The sequence below is a fragment of the Chelonia mydas genome, chromosome 1 (genome assembly GCF_015237465.2).
Source record: "Chelonia mydas isolate rCheMyd1 chromosome 1, rCheMyd1.pri.v2, whole genome shotgun sequence".
Taxonomy (NCBI): Eukaryota; Metazoa; Chordata; order Testudines; family Cheloniidae; genus Chelonia; species Chelonia mydas.
Genome location: NC_057849.1, coordinates 82,323,512 through 82,342,279, shown reverse-complemented (window position 1 = coordinate 82,342,279; position 18,768 = coordinate 82,323,512). Strand labels below are relative to the sequence as shown.

The 18,768-nt window shown below is 42.8% G+C and overlaps 1 long non-coding RNA gene across 2 annotated transcripts; it reads right to left on the bottom strand.

Annotated features, from left to right (window-relative positions):
- Nucleotides 1–6,992: 6,992 nt before the first annotated feature.
- Nucleotides 6,993–12,726, bottom strand: LOC122463632. Of its 2 annotated transcripts, none has more exons than XR_006287178.1 (3): nt 12,213–12,726; nt 10,849–10,917; nt 6,993–7,262 (listed from the first exon to the last, which is right to left on the bottom strand). It is a non-coding gene; the product is annotated as an uncharacterized LOC122463632 (long non-coding RNA). The 2 variants fall into 2 exon arrangements; XR_006287176.1 differs by having other exon boundaries at nt 12,437–12,726.
- Between the last annotated feature and the right edge of the window lie 6,042 nt (nt 12,727–18,768).

Here is an 18,768-nt window from a genome sequence, read left to right as displayed (position 1 = left end):
TAATAAAACATGCTGGCAGCAAACAACTATTCTGAAATGGCTGATATTTCATTATGAAGGGCAGAAGATAAACATTCTTGTTTCCCTACACACCCACACTCTTATGCCAACAGTTGATGTGAAAACTGACATGTCTATTCTAGGCTTCTGGAGAAAACAGTAGAATTAAAACTATTCTCCATCGGAACAACCATAGCAAAGATAAGAAGAGGGCTTTAAAAATATCAGGGTAATGAACTTTACCATTATATTATTTTCAAATCTTCAGCCATGATCAGGAAGGAATCCAGCCATCTGCTGGACGAGCAGATCTAGAAGGCTTTGAAGGGAATGCTCTTAGGCATGTGTAAACACAAGAGTCTAAGCCCACAGAGATGATAACAGTGAAAGTACCTGAGAGAGGTGCCATCCAATTTCTCTGTCACCTAGTAAACAAGGGACACAATCTGACAGAGACTGAACCACACGGAAGTAAGAATAGTGGCTCTGGCTCAAACACTATATTGTCCTTGGAGGAGGAGAATTCTTTTCATTAGAGCTACTTAACTACGTGGAATTCATCAATGGCATAATATTTCCAGGAAAAAGGGGAAAAAAAATGTAAGTGTAAGTGTTCAAGCCAATATCAGGCCAAGTACGCTCTTTCCAGCGGTCTGTAAACCCTGGCACAAAGGGCAGACATAAATAGAAAGGGAAAAGAATTTGGGAAGAATGCCAGAAAGCACCTTCTCATGTATCTAATGAAGTAATAGTAGAGAGCATGGCAGGAACCAGGGCTGGCCTTACCATGAGGAGAACTGAGGTGGCCGCCTCAGGTGCCAGACTGTGTGGGGGCGCCACTAGGACCCAGAGTGTAGAAAATTGTGTCTGCTGCTGGTGCATATGTATTCTCTCTGCTCTAGATGCACAGAGATGGTGGAGTGCTGTGCTGGAGGAAGGAGGGCCTAAGAGACATAACAGGCAGGCAGGAGAAAAAGTGAGAGGGCATAACAGAAAGCAGCAGGAGCTGCAGGGAAAGAGAGGAGGAGGAGCCTCTTATGTACCTCTCTAGCACCCCCAGCCTGGACTGATTAACACCAGCTTCTCAGGGAGCTTCCTGTTTCCTGCTGCTTCCCTGAACCCACTCGAGGAGAATAGGCAGTCAACTGAAGTAGTAGGAGCCAGTTAGGCCCTTAAGACGCTGATATCTTCCCTCACTCAGGCCCTGCTACCAGCCTGCTTATTTGTCCCCTTCAATTGAGTGTTGAGAGCCACTACTGCTGGCACAGAACAGCAGTCATGAGTGAAAGAAGAAAAAGCCCCTCTGGGGCAGCATTCAGAAAAAGAAAGAAAGCAAAGGAAGCTTTTCTATCTAAGCAGGAAGGAGATCTCCTGGGATACACAGCCACAGATGTTCACGGTGAGCCTTCTGGCCCCAGTGGGGATGTGAGTGGTGAGGAGATGCCTGATCTTCCAGTTAGTCAGAGTGCAGGTGACCTGGCAGCTTCTGCAGCATCCATATCTCCATGTCAAATGGATGTAACCATGCCCATTCCTGAAGGAAAGTGTAGATCAGAGAAGAGTGTGGTGGAGGCGCAAGAAACAGATGCTGCTGAGTTTAGTTCCTTAAGTCTATATGATCCAGGACTGTGGACCCACTTGAGCAGTAGCCTGAGGGACTTCCTTGTTCTGCATGTTCAAAATTAGATCACACAGTTACTGGCAACAAAAGTCAAACAGAAGATTGTGGCAGATCTGAAGTCAGCAAGACATTACTCTGTTATTCTGGACTGCACACCTGACATCAGCCATACAGAACAAATGACTTTAATGGTGCATTTTGTAACAACAACAGAACCTAGTGAAAATGTCCCTGCAATGGTGACTGTCAGGGAGCATTTTCTAGAATGTATTGACACTGATGATACTACAGCAGCTGGTATGACAAATGTGCTTCTTAAAAAGCTGGAAGATATGGGAATTGCAATAGCTGACATGAGAGGTCAGGGCTACAATAATGGTGCCAACATGAGAGGAAAGAACAGAGGAGTGCAGACACGGATCCGAGAGTTAAACCCTCGAGCTTTTTTTGTCCCATGTAGTTCTAATTCATTGAACTTGGTGGTCAGTGATGCAGCATCAGCTTCTAGTGAGGCTGCTGAATTTTTTAATGTAATTCAAAGCGTTTCTGTATTTTTCTCTGCATCAACTCATTGGTGGCAAATTTTGAAGGAACATCTGGGAACATCCTCTGTGACACTGAAACCACGGAGTAGGAAAGTCGAGTGGAGGCGATAAAGCCTATCAAACACCAAATTGGGAAGATAGATAATGCCACAGTTGCCATTAGGGAGAATAATGCTATGACAGGAACTGTTTGTGGGAGAGGGAAATGGAATCACCAGAAACATACATAACTTCAAATTTCTGTGTGGCTTAGTGTTGTGGCATGACATACTGTGTGAAATAAATGTTGTAAGCAAGAGACTCCAAGGTGTTGACCTCGATATATCTGGAGCAATGGAACAACTGGACAAAGCAAAGTCATACCTACAGTCTTACCGGTCAGATGAGGGATTTCAAAATGTTCTGAAGAGTGCACAGAAGTTGGCAGAGGAACTTCACACTGAAGCTATTTTCCCACCCATTCAAGAATATAATGGTCACTGAAGAAGACAACATTTTGATTACGAGGCATGGGATAATCCCATAAGAGACCCCAAACAACAATTCAAAGTTGAATTCTTTAACCAGGTGCTAGATTGTGCAATACAGTCAGTTGAAGAACATTGCATGCAGTTCAAGGAACACAGCAGTATATTTGGGATGTTGTTTGATATTCCAAAACTCCTCACTATACCTGAAGAAGACCTACACCAGCAATGCAGGGCACTAGAGACAGTGTTGACACATGATGACATGCGCGATATTGATGCGAGTGATTTAGGTGATGAACTGAAAGCCCTTTCAAGATACATTTCAGCAGGATCAACTCCAAAGACTGTTCTGGAATAGATGTGCACAAATAAGATGACCATCCTCTTTCCAAATGCTTTTGTTGCTCTGCACATCCTTCTAACACTTGCTGTAACAGTTGCCAGTGGAGAATGCAGCTTCTCTAAACTGAAGTTAATAAAAACACATCTACGCTCCACAATGACACAGGAGAGGCTGGTTGGCCTTGCAACCATCTCAATAGAGCATGAGCTGGCCCACACTGTGGACCTTCAGGAAGCAGTTCAAATCTTTGCAACTAAGAAGGCACAGAAAGCACCACTTTGATTATTCAAACAGATAAAAATGTCAGTGTTTACTGTGCAGACAAGAAAAGTTACATTTGCTGTTCAGGCATTTGAATTGGAATTAATTTGCAAACTGGATACAATTAACTTAGGCTTGAATAAAGACTGGGAGTGGATGGGTCATTACATAAAGTAAAACTATTTCCCCATGTTTATTCCCCCCCTCCCCCTGCTCTCCTGCTGGTAAAAGCTCACCTTACCTGATCACTCTCGTTACAGTGTGTATGGTAACACCCATTGTTTCATGTTCTCTGTGTATATAAATCTCCCCACTGTATTTTCCACTGAATGCATCCGATGAAGTGAGCTGTAGCTCACGAAAGCTTATGCTCAAATAAATTTGTTAGTCTCTAAGGTGCCATAAGTCCTCCTTTTCTTTTTGAAAGTTAAGAGTTACTTAAAACTTTTCGACAAGGCATTTTAAGTTAGTTCTTCTTTATTGGGGTAGGTAGCAGAGCAGTACCATGAGAGGAGAAGAACAGGAAGAAGGCAGAATTGAGACTTTTCAAAGTTTTGGCCCAAACGAGGGGGCATGGGGGCGTCATTTGAGCTGCCCGCCTCAGGTGCCAAAATGTTGTGGGCTGGCCCTGGCAGGAACTACAGATTGATAGGGATTTAGGGAATTTGAATAGTGAGAGTTCTTTCTGACTCAGAGCCACTCCCTCATCTCATAGACTTTAAGGCCAGAAGGGACCATCATGATCGTCTAGTCTGGCCACCTGCACATTGCAGGCCACACAACCTCACTCCCCCATCCCCACTTCTGGAATAGGCCCATAACCTCTGGCTGAGTTCCTGAAGTCCTCACATCATTTTGATCTCCTCTATTCCATCTCAGCCCCAGATACACAGATACAATATTACTAAGATTTGCATATTATTACTTGTCTGCATAAACTAGAGAAATGTTATATTCATCATGGATTTAGTAGATTAAAATCAGAAGAGACCATTATGATCATCTAGTCTGATCTCCAACATAACTCAGCCCATAAAAATTTCTTCCAGTGATTTCTATATTTTGTATTTATAGTCCACAAATCCATAGTAATATGGCATGTTCTGTTTAGTATCTCACCAAGCAGTTAAACCCATGGACAGCCAGAACTGTTATTTTAGTAATCTGCATTTCAGGTTTGGAACATCTACACTCCTTAGAACCAGAGGTTAAAATCCTGGCAAGGTTAAACTGGTCCATTACTCTTCTGAGGTAGATTAAACAACACACAGTTTACTGTGCGAGACTTCAGGGGAGGCCTTTGCCCAATTAGATCCTGCCACTCACTCCTGCACATTAAGGTGGGATTCTCCTCAGTGGCCCCCTTTAAATTCCTGGCAGTGGAGTAATAATTGTGGGAGTATTACTGTCATTTTACTTTGAACAAATAACACAAAAAACAAAGTATTTTAGTCTGACCTCTTTTCTCCCCATTTCCAGGCTGCAGCCCCATAACATTGGTGCTGGATCCTGTTTGCCAAGATGTACAGACCAGGAGTTCTGAAGGTGATAGCAGCAGCTGGAGGGAATCTGCCCTGTCCCACTGTATCCTCTTGCAAGAAGTGGATCTAGACCCTGGGGAGGAGGACTGCTGCTACAGCCAGTAGCACTTATATTTTTGGGGGAGGACGGAGAGGAGAAAGACTGCGGAGAGGGCTCCTAAAGAGGTATGGGACCGGGAGGAGAATTTGCTGACAGGAAGCACAGCAATGAGTTTGAGATGGTCACATTACTCATGAGTGAGTTAGGCACAATATCCTCCACAAGTGACAATAAAACCAGTCAAAGGTATTATTTCACCCATCTTGTCTCATTTGTATCTCCACACACCACCATGTGTTTGTTTATGCCACAAATTTTACATACAAGGTATTTTAGGACTTTTCAAGATGTGTTCAAAAATATTATGGGTACTGTGTTCATTCTCCCTGTAAAGCCTGGATGCCTTACTACCAAGAATACAGCTTTACAGGCCTCAGAGTGCCAAAGTTTAATACTAATATTTTTTTAAAAGCTCTAAAGAGGGAAATAACTTTTCTTTTAATATAGACACTATAATTTTAAAGTTATGTGATCACCTAAGCATAGTAATGACCTCTATACCATTGGAAAAGGATCCTTCTTCCACTATAAGTTTCTAGCCCTGGTAGCTCACAGTACAGCGAACCTTAACAGCACAACATTACTGTAGGCACCAATTCAGCACACCATTCCTCTTCAGCAAAGCACTCAAATGTGTGCCTAAAGTTAAGCATGTGCTTAAGTCCTATTTATTTTAATGGGTCTAAATATCTGTATAAGTGCTTTGCTGAGTCAAGGCCTTATGCATTCTGGGAGTTTTAAAATGTATCAGTTATAATTTCTCTCTCCCTCTGAGCCCTGCACAGTTATACTCCTGGTACTATGGGAACATAGCTTTACAACTGGGAGAAGAGGATCGATAGCACCCATCGGATGTTTAAATTTCTTACATATTTTTTAAATCATTTTTCTGTCAAATATGTGGCATACACAGAATCCCTGAGCCACGGTGTGACAACGATTGTATTGGGACTTGTTTGGAATTACAAGTAAAATTCATGATGGCTTCAGAGCAAATGTATTTATTCAAAACTCAAGACAATAAAGCCTCTATATCACACAACATTATCATGGCTCATTAAACAGATGGAAAGACAAAGTTGTGAAACTTTGGGATTGACAGCTCTATGCAGCTACATAATATTAATTTTAAAACGTGCAACTAAATTATCTTATTTTTCCTCTTATTTGCATTCTTAGACTTCTAAGTTTGGATGCATCCCAAGCTATATTTTGTGCAAGAGTTATGCATCATTTTGGCAGACACTTAGTGCAAAAAGTGTACATATCATTTATACAAGCGACCATAAAAGACAAATCTGTAAGAGCTATAGGTTCGTAAGTTCATGACAAATGTTTTATTACACTAACACATTTGCTTTAAGTTTGCCTAAAACTACAGACAAGCCAGGCTTCTGCCCTAACTTAAAGTTCCTCTGTGATTTACAAATAATAGAATTCCATGTCTCATTTGATTGCTGTGGTAGAGACAAACAGGAAGGGGAACTATTCAGATACTTGAAGGATTGCAATATAAATGTACTTGCCAAACAGAAACGAAAACCTCAACAGGCTGGACTATTTTGTCTAAACTTGAACCAAAGTGAGATTAATCAATTTAGTGGGATTTGTGTTGTTTAAAATTCACTTTAAACTGAGCTAGTTAATTAGCTGGTCCATCCCCTTCCAAACCATTTCCGTATAGCAGCATAAACTGGTAATGGATGCTGTAAAACTCAATTATCCACTAAGACAACAATAAAAGACCACAGCAATTTGTGACAGTGATTAGCAACCATAGCCACAGAGAGGATACATCAGAATTCTTCCAGTCACTAAATCAAAATACACATTTTCCAAACACCCAAACTTGTTTACACACTCAAACCCCACACTGTGTTTTTCCATGCCCTCTTTGGGTTTCAAGAGCTCCCTCCACTCAGGCACATATGGACATATTTTATGTTATTTGCCTTGAAATGTCTATAGCCTCATTTATAAGACCCCCTCATCATTTCTCCTTCTGTACACCCACAATGCTGCTCCTGCGATAGTCAGAATGTTCACTTCTGAATGCCATGAGGTTGTCCATCCTAAGAGAATTGGAGTGGGCCATCCTGACCATCCCCTGGGTGAGGAACAAACTCCTAAACAAATTGAAGGCTATATAGAGGCTCATAAGGCACAGTGTATGTTAAGAGTTAGGGGGTAGAGGATGCAGAGAGGCCATGCAGCAATGTCCAAGAGACATTTTGGCTCAATTATCCAGAGTTCATCTGAGGAATTCCACTCCTTTCACAGCATTGGTACTTCCCACTGGAACCTCTGCAGAGGAGCACAAGTGGGATGAAGGGTTTCTGCCTATGCCAGGCATGTAGCCATCTGCCCATGAGTTTGGGAGGCTGGCAGAGAAAAAAAAAACATCATTTCACTTGAAAACTAAGTAAGTTCACTGGGTGTGTGTGTGGGGGGTGCTCTGTGAAACCCAAACATGGGCTCCCATGATACCAGATTGTTTGTAAGTCATTTTTGAGATAGAAATGCACTTGGTTTGGGAGCTTTAAGTTATTAACAACACAGAAAATGTACATTTTTTAAATGAAGGATTTAGTCTGACAGTATCCCTTTAAAAAAACTCAACCTCTGTATATTTTTAAGGAATGAAAGCTCTTTTGTTTGTCATAGCAAATATGTGAAATCAAAGAAAGTAAAGTGAACTAAGCAAACTACAATTATTTAGGATACGAACAATGCACAGCTGTCACTGTCTCCCAAATGTCATTCTAAATTTTGTCTACACATCCTCAGGACTGAGAAAGAGCCAGGAGAAAACAACATAAAGGGAGCTGAATATTTACACTTACTAAAAGGTGGGGAGCTACAGCCTGCTGCAACCAGAGACAAAAATGACCATTATAGTACTGCAACTAGTTGTCTCATCCCGAGTTAAAGCGAAACTACTAGGAAAGCATGCTAGTAAAGTCTCCTATAACCTCATAAATCCATATGAGACAGCTGTGTAATGACCAAGTAATCAAAAAGTAAAGGAACTCTTGAGGAAAGTGGACTAAATTCTAAGGGTTGGGGATTTGGGTAAAAAATAGCCAAAAATGTCTAGTATTGAAACCTTCTAGTATTGTGTTATTTCTCTGAGTTAGTTATGCCATTCTTTCTTACGTTATGTTGATTGAATAAGTAGTGCGATTCCTTTTGGGCATTGGTGACTCTCACGCTACTAAATAAGGGATCTGTTCTGCATCATACACTGATTTGTAGATAGAGAAAATTAAATTTAAGTCAAGAGTGTGGAATAGGGCCTGAACTACTTATCAATATCCGCAGGAGCAGCTGTACAGAATACAGCACAAGGGGTGATTTATAGATGGAGGCTGATAATAGGGGAAATCTTCCTCAGTCTAACATCTGCTTTAGATACAAGATGGGAAGACAGAGATGCTACAGCTGTTGCCATTGCTATAATTGCTTCTGCCCCATTTTGCAATTCTTTATCATAACTGCCGCCAGGCTATTTCAATCTCCATTTGGAAGCTGGTTTGGTGGGGGAGGGGGAACAGTTCTTGTCCTCTTATATTTTTCTCAAAAAGAAATGAATGAAAACACCTTTTGCCCCATTTTCTTCATGTGCAACATTTTACACAATTTTAGCTTAGTGTATATCCTCCTCCAGCACGTGCCTGGGATCGCTGTTGTTTATTTGAAATCTACAGAGGAAGAAGATGCCCTAGGAAGGGACACACCACAGAAACCTCATTGTTACCACACCTATCCTCCTCTTCAGTGGTCACAAGCAGACAGAGACCAACAAAATGGAGAACGTAATCTAAGTCCAGGAACAGGAGAAAGGTAAAATGCATTAGAAGAGTGCCAGTTGGGGACAACTAGCAGAGAACCTTTGGCAAGGGACTGCAGCTGGGTTGGTGAGGACCAGTTCTCCACATAGACCTACTGAAATCACATGAAACACACATTCAATGCTACCAAAATAGATATCACAACATTCTGTTTGAAAATGTTTGAAGGAAATATGTGCAAAGGAAATTAAACACATGAGATGACTAATAGGGGACAGGATTGCTTTCTCAGTCACTCCCCTAAAGCTGTAGAAAAGGAAGCATTTCAGAATACAATCACAGTCTGCTCTCCTCACTGATGTATCCCTACCTCCTATACATCACAATCTAGAGTACCCTGACTTCTTTTAACTCCATGCTCACATGACAGATTCCTAAATAACAAGATACCTCCATGACTTGATCTTTTTTTTCGCTATGTTGGAAAGAATAAAAGTTTCCTCTTGTGAGTGGAAGTCTCGAATAACGTGCTTTCAAATATGGCGAGCAAAATATTTTTTCTATAAAAGTGCTCCACCCATCAATGCCGTCCTTATTTAACATACAAGTCTGTACTGATGTGGGTGATTTTAGATACAAACGTTTCCTCCTTCATCTTATTCACCATGTGAATACTATGTTGCTGTCTTAATGATATCAGAAATAACATACATCAAAAGGTATTTTATAAATAATGGATTAAATGGACTTGGGAAGATGTAGGAAAGCTTGTAGAAGATTTGCCTCTTGACAATATGGAAGGAGTTTTGCCGCTTCTCCTGAGTCCACTGTGTTATTCCCTGAGGTACTCCACCTTTTGGAAACTTCTTAAGCAAAACATTTTTTTACCAAGTGCGTGTTGCCTCTACTTGTCCTTTCCCTCCAGCTTACAAAATAAAATTCTAGTATGGATGTAAATGCCATACCTCTTCAGTGTATGATGTCAATATGCCAGACTCCCACACACATGATCTATTACTAGAAGACATTCAGCAATGTGCTGTGTTTCATTCTTATTTGAGCTACATGTGCTTACTTTCCCTTTAGTCTCTGGAGAATAGTGACATTTTGTATTCTGTTGCAGAAACTAACATGGATGGCTGCCATCTTTGGAATGAGGTCCATTTCATCTGCTGTAAATGAAGGATTGACATGTGGCATCAATCCATATTTAGTTAAGGATTTGGGACGTTACAGACTTGCTCTACCACAAATTCCCTGCCAAAATCCTACTTAATGCCCAGTATCAAATTGGTCTCTTTGGAGCTTCATGAATATACAGTGAATAAATTCTGCTGGAAATAGCATATGCACCTACAAAGAGGATATACTGCTTTTTCTGTAACAATAGTCAAATACCTTACATAAATATGCCCACACCTAAATCTGTCTCATCTTGTTGATCTGCATGTAAAATTCACACCCTGACTTGTGTAAATGCAACCCAGCCGTGAAAATAGTTTGTTCATGAGTCATAGCCTTACAAACACTGAGGTAATTGTGAAAGCATCCCTTGTTAGTTTGCAATTAGGGTATTAAGTCTTGATATCCTGAATTAAGCTTGGGAACAAAATTCTAAAGTTTTTTTAAAAAAACAACAACATTCAATAGGGTTTAATCTTGTAGGTAGGAAAAGACAAAGCAAATGCATTTATTCCAATAGCTATTACATATAACTAGGTCACCTTCTGGGGGCAATGGCAGGTGGTGCTGTTGAGATTAGCAGTACAGAACATCTGAGAAGGATTGATAGGGAGGTATATCACCTGCACAGATGCCTACAGATCCACGAATATAATCACAAGTACAGTTACTGGGGCAACAGGCTGTCTGAACACGTACGTCTTAGAATCTTAACAACTTGTTAGAATACGACTGCCTCGGCTTGTGCCCAGTATTCAGCAGTACTATCATAGTATAATTTAGAAAACCATAACAGAGATTGGAGGGGGAAAGCAGATATAGGCAGAGCATCAAGAGGAGAAAATGAGGTGTTTTTTCATGGACCTGAGTAGAAGCAAAACAATATTATACTCTGCAGCACCTCTGTTTCTGAGGATCTGTGGGGTAGGGGGCAGTATGATGCTACTCATAACACATCTTCAGATGTTCTGGTTTTGGAATGAGTTATACTTACACAAGTGTAACCCTTCTGCCAGGTGGAGTCGGCAGCAACAAGCGTCAGGTTGAATATCCAGTGGTTCCTCTTAACAATACAAAAGAGAAGCAGCTTGAACCCCTACCCAGTAATCTGGGAAAACTAGACACCACTTCTACTAAGTAATACTTCCCCACTCATAAGTACTGAGTCTGTCTGTGTATAACAAAACAAAACTTTTATTAAAAGGAAAAGGGAACATACCATTTATTTGGGAAAATACCACAACCACGATTCAAAAGCATGAAACCGTGAAATCTGGTCTTTTGTGTGCTTTTACCCTATACTGTACAGATTTCAGGGGAGACCAGGTTTCTCAAATTGGGGGTCCTGACCCATAAGGGAGTTGCAGGGGGGTCGCACTATTGCCACCCTTCCTTCTGCACTGCCTTCTGAGCTGGGCAGCCAGAGAGCGGTGGCTGTTGGCCAGGCATCCAGGTCTGAAGGCAGCGCCCCACCAGGAGCAGCACAAAAGTAAGGGTGACAATACCATACCATCCACCCTTACTTCTGCACTGCTGCCTTCAGAGCAGCGTGGCCGGAGAGTGATGGCTGCTGCGTGAGGGCCCAGCTCTGCAGGCAGCAGCGCAGAAGTAAGGGTGGAAATATATCATGCCACTCTTACTTCTACACTGCTGCTGGCGGCAGCTCTGCCTTCAGAGCTGGGTTCCCGGCCAGTTTCCACTGCTCTCCAGCTGCCTAGCTCTGAAGGCAGTGCCTCTGCCTGCAGCAGCGCAGAAGTAAGGGTAGCACCCTCCCTATAATAACCTTGTAACCCCCCCGCCCAGCTCTTTTTTGAGTCAAGACCCCTACCATTACAACACCATGAAATTTCACATTTAAATAGCTGAAATCTTGAAATTTACAATTTTTAAAATCCTGTGACCATGATATTGACCAAAATGGACCGTGAATTTGAAAGGGCCCTCTAAACAACAGATGTGAGAATGAGCTAATGGTTATTAATACGTGTGAACATGCCAGCCTACAGAGTAAGCATACCCTGATATTTTGTGGGTGAGGAAATTAAATTTGGATATGGAAGGTGGGCACATAGTGCTCAGGCTTGGTAAGAGGAACAACCCACCATGTTAGTTAGTTGCTTAGTTTTAGTCAGGCTTTAAGTTAACTTCTATAATCTTTTGTGATGGGGCAAGGCCAGATGGCTATAGGAAAGTAGTGAGAAACAGGTATGTTAGCTCCAAGATAAACAAATCCCTGTTACCATGGTAACCAAATGGCAGTTGCTCCAGGTTAATCAAGGCACCTGGGGCCAATTAAGATCCTTCCACTCTCTGGGTCTCCCCACCCAGGGGAACCCTCACCCACTATCCCCACCTCACCTCAGTCTTTGCCTACTGTCCAGTCACTCTCTAGCCCCGATTCACTGAGGCTGACTGCAGTATATAAGCCACTCATCACAGGCAAAGGGGCAGTTGGACCTGCTGCCTCTGCCTACCCGTGGGCTGCCCCTTTGCAGCCCCAGAACCTGTTTAGGCCCTGCAGCCTAGGGGGTTTCCAGGCAGGAGCTCCCCAGCTCCTCTCACCTTCCCCCAACGTGCCCCACCTCAAGTTCCCAGGTATGCTCCCCAGAAGCCAGGCCCTTCTCCCTCTTAAGGCAGAGAAAGAGTCTACTCCTAACTGCCCTGGTCTTCTTATACAGGCCAGCTGCAGCCACTTCCCCAATCAGCCCAGTTTATAGCCCCAGCCCTCCAGGATAGGAGCAGGTGACTACCCCGCTACACCTACCCCCTGCTTAGCAAGTGAAATTTAGGTTAGGATGACCCCCTCAATCAAAGCATGCTAAGAACAGTTCTGCTGCCCTTTACTCATACAATAAGGATAACAACATTTCATTACCCCTGCATTCAATACTTAAGTGAACTGTAACCCACAACCAGCCAGAACTGATCACTTTGGTAAAGCAGCACCATCTGCTGAATACCTAGGCAGAGAGGGTGTGTCTATGCAAATATTGAAGTCTTTTCCCCTAGTTTGTTACTGAATGTCAGGGGAAAGCTCATTCAGACCATGGCTTACTCAAGTTTAGACAGTATGCAAAGCAGTGTACATATGTCCTTATAGTTAGTGTCAGTTTATTTTATTGCAAATACATCAAAGAAAAAAATGATCAGAAAATGGTGCCAAATGGCAGTGAGGACTTTCTCTAATGGATCCCCTCCCTTCCCGACCCAATGCATATAGAAGAACTGCACGTGATACGCTGTGTAGAAAGATCAGCCTTGGAATACATAATTGGTATTGCAGAAGTCTGGTACACAAATGTTTCATTGTGCACTCCAGCTAGCCAGATGTAGCCAGATTTTTAATCTGGATGCTATCTAAACATTGTTAATCATGGAAGCCTTCCCAATACAGTATATCAGCATGTCATGCATGTGAATAATGAAATATCTCTTTAATTATGTTCAAAAATCCTAAGTGACAGAGTTCTTAAGCTGCCACTTGTGCAATTGATCCAATTGCTTTTGTAGACAAAGGAAAAATTCCCATTGGTTTCAGGAGTTGGATTGGGTCCCATACAACACTACTGCATGATGACTTCCAGCTTCGTTCAAATCTGCTATAAATTTCCTCCTTACATGCAAAATGTTTGGCTCATAGCTCGTATTTCCAGGAAGTTGTTCTAAGGAAAAGTACATTCCCAACACCAAGAAAACAGAAGAAATTATGGATTGATGTCAGTAGATACTATATATAGGGCCCTACCAAATTCACGGCCCAAAAAAGTGTCACTGACTGTGAAATCTGGTCTTTTGTGTGCTTTTATCCTATATTATACAGATTTCACGGGGCAGCATTTCTCAAATAGGGAGTCCTGCTCAAAAGGGAGTTGCAGGGGGGTCACAAGTTTATTTTAGGGGAGTCGCGGTATTGCCACCCTTACTTCTGAGCTGCCTTCAGAGCTCAGCAGCTGGAGAACAGCGACTGTTGGCCAGGCGCCCATCTCTAAAGGCAGCGCCCCACCAGCAGCAGTGCAGAATAAGGGTGGCAATACCATACCATGCCACCCCTACTTCTGCGCTGCTGCTGGCAGTGGCTCTGCCTTCAGAGCTAGGCTCCCAGCCAGCAGCCGCTGCTCTCCAGCTGCCCAAATGAAGGCAGAGCCGCTGCCAGCATCAGCAAGAAGTAAGGGTTGCAGTACTGCAACCCCGCCTACAATAACCTTGTGATTTCCCCTACCCACAACTCCTTTTTGGGTCAGGACCCCTACAATTACAACAACATGAAATTTCAGATTTCAACAGCTGAAATAATGAAATCTACTATTTTTTAAACCCTCTGACCGTGAAATTGACCAAAATGGACTGTGAATTTGGTAGTGCCATAACTATATAGCTTGTCCAGCCTTTAGAAATAGGGGCCCAGATAGACACATAAGAATTATATTGAGTTCAGTGGGAGATGAGAAGAGCTAGCCTTAGCACTTTTGCATGGGCCTGCAAAGAAAGTTTTATCACCCTTCCTATATACCATGTGCCACTATTCACATGGCTGACCTAAGGGTCTTGGGGAAGATCAGTGAGATAAGGTGCGTGTGAGGGGGCATATTCCACCTCTGCCACCATCATCAGCCTCCTGCTGCAGAAAAGGATTCCAACTATTCGTTCCTGTCAACTCTAAAAATTGGTTAGTAATGGTTTATGCTTTCTAGGCTATCTTCACAGGAATAAGGACTTGAAACTAACTTTTCACTTTTCAGATTAAAACTAATGTTCTCCTAGGCCCCCATCCTGCAACTGGCTCTGTCCCACAGAACCCTGCACCCAAACCAGGTGTAGCACTGGGTCTCTTGTTTCTCCAAATTAAGGAAGTTTGTTGCTGGGGAGTAGGGGGCCAAAGGCTGGATGTACATATCTGAGAACAAAATCAGCCCTCAAGTATAAACTTTCAACATATGTGCTCTTTATTTAATTGATTGATGCAGAGACATCAAGCCCTATGTGGTTTCATCCCTCCCCACACATCTGAGCTGAGAGTAGAAGAGAAGCCAAAATTGAACTTATTTACATTTTTGGTGCCTGATATTTATATTATCTTTAAAAAAATATACCTGCCTACAGCTTTGTTCTGGACTTGAAATGTATTTTTGCAGGACTTAAAATCATGCTTTTGCCACTCTATTAGAATTCCTTCGTGAGTTCACTGTAGTACAAAACAAACACATTCAGACAGTCAGAACATAAGATGTCAGCACATACAGCAGACAGTTTGAAGGGTATCAAAAGCCCCAGCCATGCTACAGACTACATTCATTTTAAAAAGCAGGTAAGTTAATGATATATACTACATAGAAATATGATAGAGAATGTAATAAGAAGCTCCATCTGGGATTTATACATACTATTTATCATGAAGTGGAGAATATGAGAAATATGGCTACTAGCTGTTTCTTTAAAGAAATGGAGGTTACTCACCTGTAGCAGAAGGTTCTTTGAGATGAATGGTCCCTATCTGTATTCCACACAAGGGTTACACATGCTCTGGAATTTTTTTTGCAAGCAGTATCCGTTGGTCTGAACAAGCTTTCCTCATACACTGAACTGAGGGTGTATGGGCTGACACCTCTCCAGTTCCTAGTTCTACCACAAATCCAGATAATCTGCAGCAGAGAGGACGGAGGGTGGGTAGTGGAATACAGACAGGGACCACACATCTCAAAGAACCTCCAGTTATAGGTAAATAACCTCATTTCTTCAGTGATGGTGCCTGTGTGTATTCCACATGTAAGAAATTAACGAGCAGTGGTCAAACAGGAGGTGGCTGTGAGGGTGCAGAAGTAATAGCTGACTGTAATACTGCTGTCCCTACAACTGTTTCTGCAGTCAAAGATTGGACCAAAGCGTAATGGTTTGTGAAGGTGTGCAAGGAGCTCCAAGTAGCTGCCCTACATATCTCTAGTAGAGGTACGTCTCCTAGAGATGCAGCAGAGGCTGCCTGTGCTCTGGTGGAGTGAGCCCTCTCCTCTCTGGTTGGGTGGGTGGGGGATGTGAGCTAGGTGATACCAAAGGATAATACAACCAGAGAATCATTTAGAAAGTCTGCATAGAGACAGCTTGACCCCTTAATCTCACTGCTATGGAAACAAATAGTGCAGGTGTCTTTATAATGTTTTTTGCTGTTTGTAGATAAAAGGCCAGTGCCCTTTGGACATCCAGAGAATGCAGTCTCCTCTCTTCATCCAAGCCATGCGGTTGAGGAAAAATATACTGGTAAGTGGATGGTCTGACTTATGTGGAACTTGGAAACATTTATACAGATTCATTTTGAGTGGGGGCATAATGAGGCCTTTTCTTTATAGAAGTCAGTACATGGCAGGTCTGCCATGAGTGTCTGCTGCTCGCTGCCTCTTCTCCCTGATGGTATGGCAGTTAGAAAGGCTACTTCCATAAACCAATGGGCCATAGAGGATGTGGCTAGAGGTTTTAAGGGAGGTCTGGTGAGAGACAAAAGAATGAAACTGAGGTCCCACTGGGGTGCAAACTTCACCAATGGTGGAAAGGATCTAAATCTAGTTGCAACAAGATGAGTGAAGATTGTGTAGTTATCCACTGGAGGATGAATACTGCTGATTGCTGCTAAATGCATCTTAAGAGAAATGAAAGAGACCCAAAGACTTAAGGGTAAGTAGATATTCCAGGATCGAAGGGATCCCAGAAGATTCTGTAGATAACTGGCACTGTTAGCCCAAGGGGAGAAACCACTCAATTTAGCTGAAAAGCATCTCCTAATAGACTCTTTTATGCTTTGGTTGAGGATGAATTCTGGAACATGAGCACTCCTCTATACCAATGCCCATCCAAATACCAGGATCTGAGCTGCTGTGGTTCCAGACTGGGGTGCCTGAAAGTAGATTTGTTTTGTGTTAGAAGGTCTAGAAATGGGCAGATGTTTATAGGTGGCTGAGCTGAGAGTTTCAGTAAACCTGTAAACCAGAACTGTCTCAGTCAAGTAAGTGCAGTAAGAATGACTCCATTTCTGTCTTGATGGCTTTTCTGTAGAACCTGCAGTATTAATGGAATGGGAGGGAAGGCATACCTCAAGTGATCTTTCCATGGTAGCAAGAGGGTATCTCCCATTGAGCCCTTGCATAGGGCTGTTCTGGAGCAGTACAGGGGAAGTTTCTTGTTCACCTGTAAGGCAAAAAGATTCCAGGACAGCATTCCCTATTGGGTGGAGACGTTGTGGAGACCTGAATCGTGAATCTCCAATTCGTGGTTTGCAGAAAAATATCTGCTGAGACTGTCTGCTAGGGAGTTCTGCAATCCTGGTAAGTGTACTGCTGAAGGGGTTATGTGATGGCTGATGCATCAATTCCAGAGGCTGACTGCTTCTATACAAAGAGGAAGGGATCTTGTCCCCCTTGCTTGTTTATATAGAAGAGAGTTATACTGTCCAACATTATGGACATATCAGGATTGGATGAGTGGGTGGAAGGTGTTGCAGGCTCAATGGACTGCCCTGAGTTCTAGTAAACTGATATGAATTCTGTACTTCTGAGGGGTCCAGATGCCTTGTGTCATATGATCATCCATATGAGCTCCCCAACCTAAAAGGGAGGCTTTGGTAATATGATTGTTGCTTCAGGAGTTGGTGTGAGGAAAGGGAACCCCACCTGAACTTTCTCCAGCTTTGTCCACTCAAGAAGAGAGACCAAAACCTTGGATAGAACTGTCACTTTGTCTGTGTACTCACCAAAGAGGGGCAACGTTGCCCCTCTCTGGTGAGTACAAAGAAGCCAGGCTTGCAGAGAATGAAGATGGAGCCTGGCAAATGGCGTCACATGTGTGCATGAGGCCACGTTTCTACAGAGAAAATTCTGACTGAAGTCAGGGATCTGATAGTGACCTCGTGAATGAATGTGCCCATGGCCTGGAACCTCTCAAGAGGCAGGTAAGCTCTTGCTGCGGAAGAGTCCAATGTCACCCCTGTGAAGTTTATGGACCTAACAAGAGTCAATGTGGATTTCCTGTGGTTGACACAAACACTTAGGGAAGGCAGTAGACTGAGCAGGAATTGGGTTGCCTGATGATTTTCTTCCTAGGATCTGCCCGTAGGAAGCCAATCATTGAGGTATGGGAAGATGGTAAAGCCCTTTCTTCTCATCCAAGCTGCCACCACTGAAAAATTGTTTACAAAGACTCTGGATGCTTTGGCTAGCACAAAGGGGAGGACTCTGAATTAGTAATGGTCTTGACCAAAGAGGAACCTGAGGAACCTCCTGTGGGGTGGATGAATGTTTATGTGAAAGTATGCATCTTTCATGTTGAGAGCTGTGAATCATGTGACCTCCAATAGGGAGGGAATTATTAATGCCAAAGAGATCATGCAGAATTTTTGCTTTCAGATTAACATGTTCAGTCAACGTAGGAGGAGAAGGATGAGCTTTCATCCCCCATTATTTTTGGGGATCAAGTATTAAGGGGAGTAGAACCCTTCCCTTGAGATTGAGGTGGAACCCTTTCTATAGCTCCCCAGAGGAGAAGTGAGTCAACTTCCAGGTGGACAATCCCCTCGTAAACTGGTCCCTGTACCAATCCCAGGTATCTAACACAGGGTTCCCACAGCCCCCAATAGTGCCAAGTGGAGGGATCAACTGGAGGGGTAGGGCCAAGGTCCAAACACAGAAAAGGAGTGAGGACAGGAAACAATTTCTGAACCCCAGAATCCTCGGCATAGAATCCCAGCCTTCTTGGGGAGGAAAAATTACCCAGCCTGGAAAGGGGAAAAAAAGGAGGAAAAAACTAAGTACACTGTCCTAGGAAAATACTAAAACAAACTATTTACAATATATTTTCAGAAATTAGGCAGTTGAAAGGAGTTAAGGACACTGCAGATTCCAACTCAGACCATGCAATGGTAAGAAGGAACCAGAGA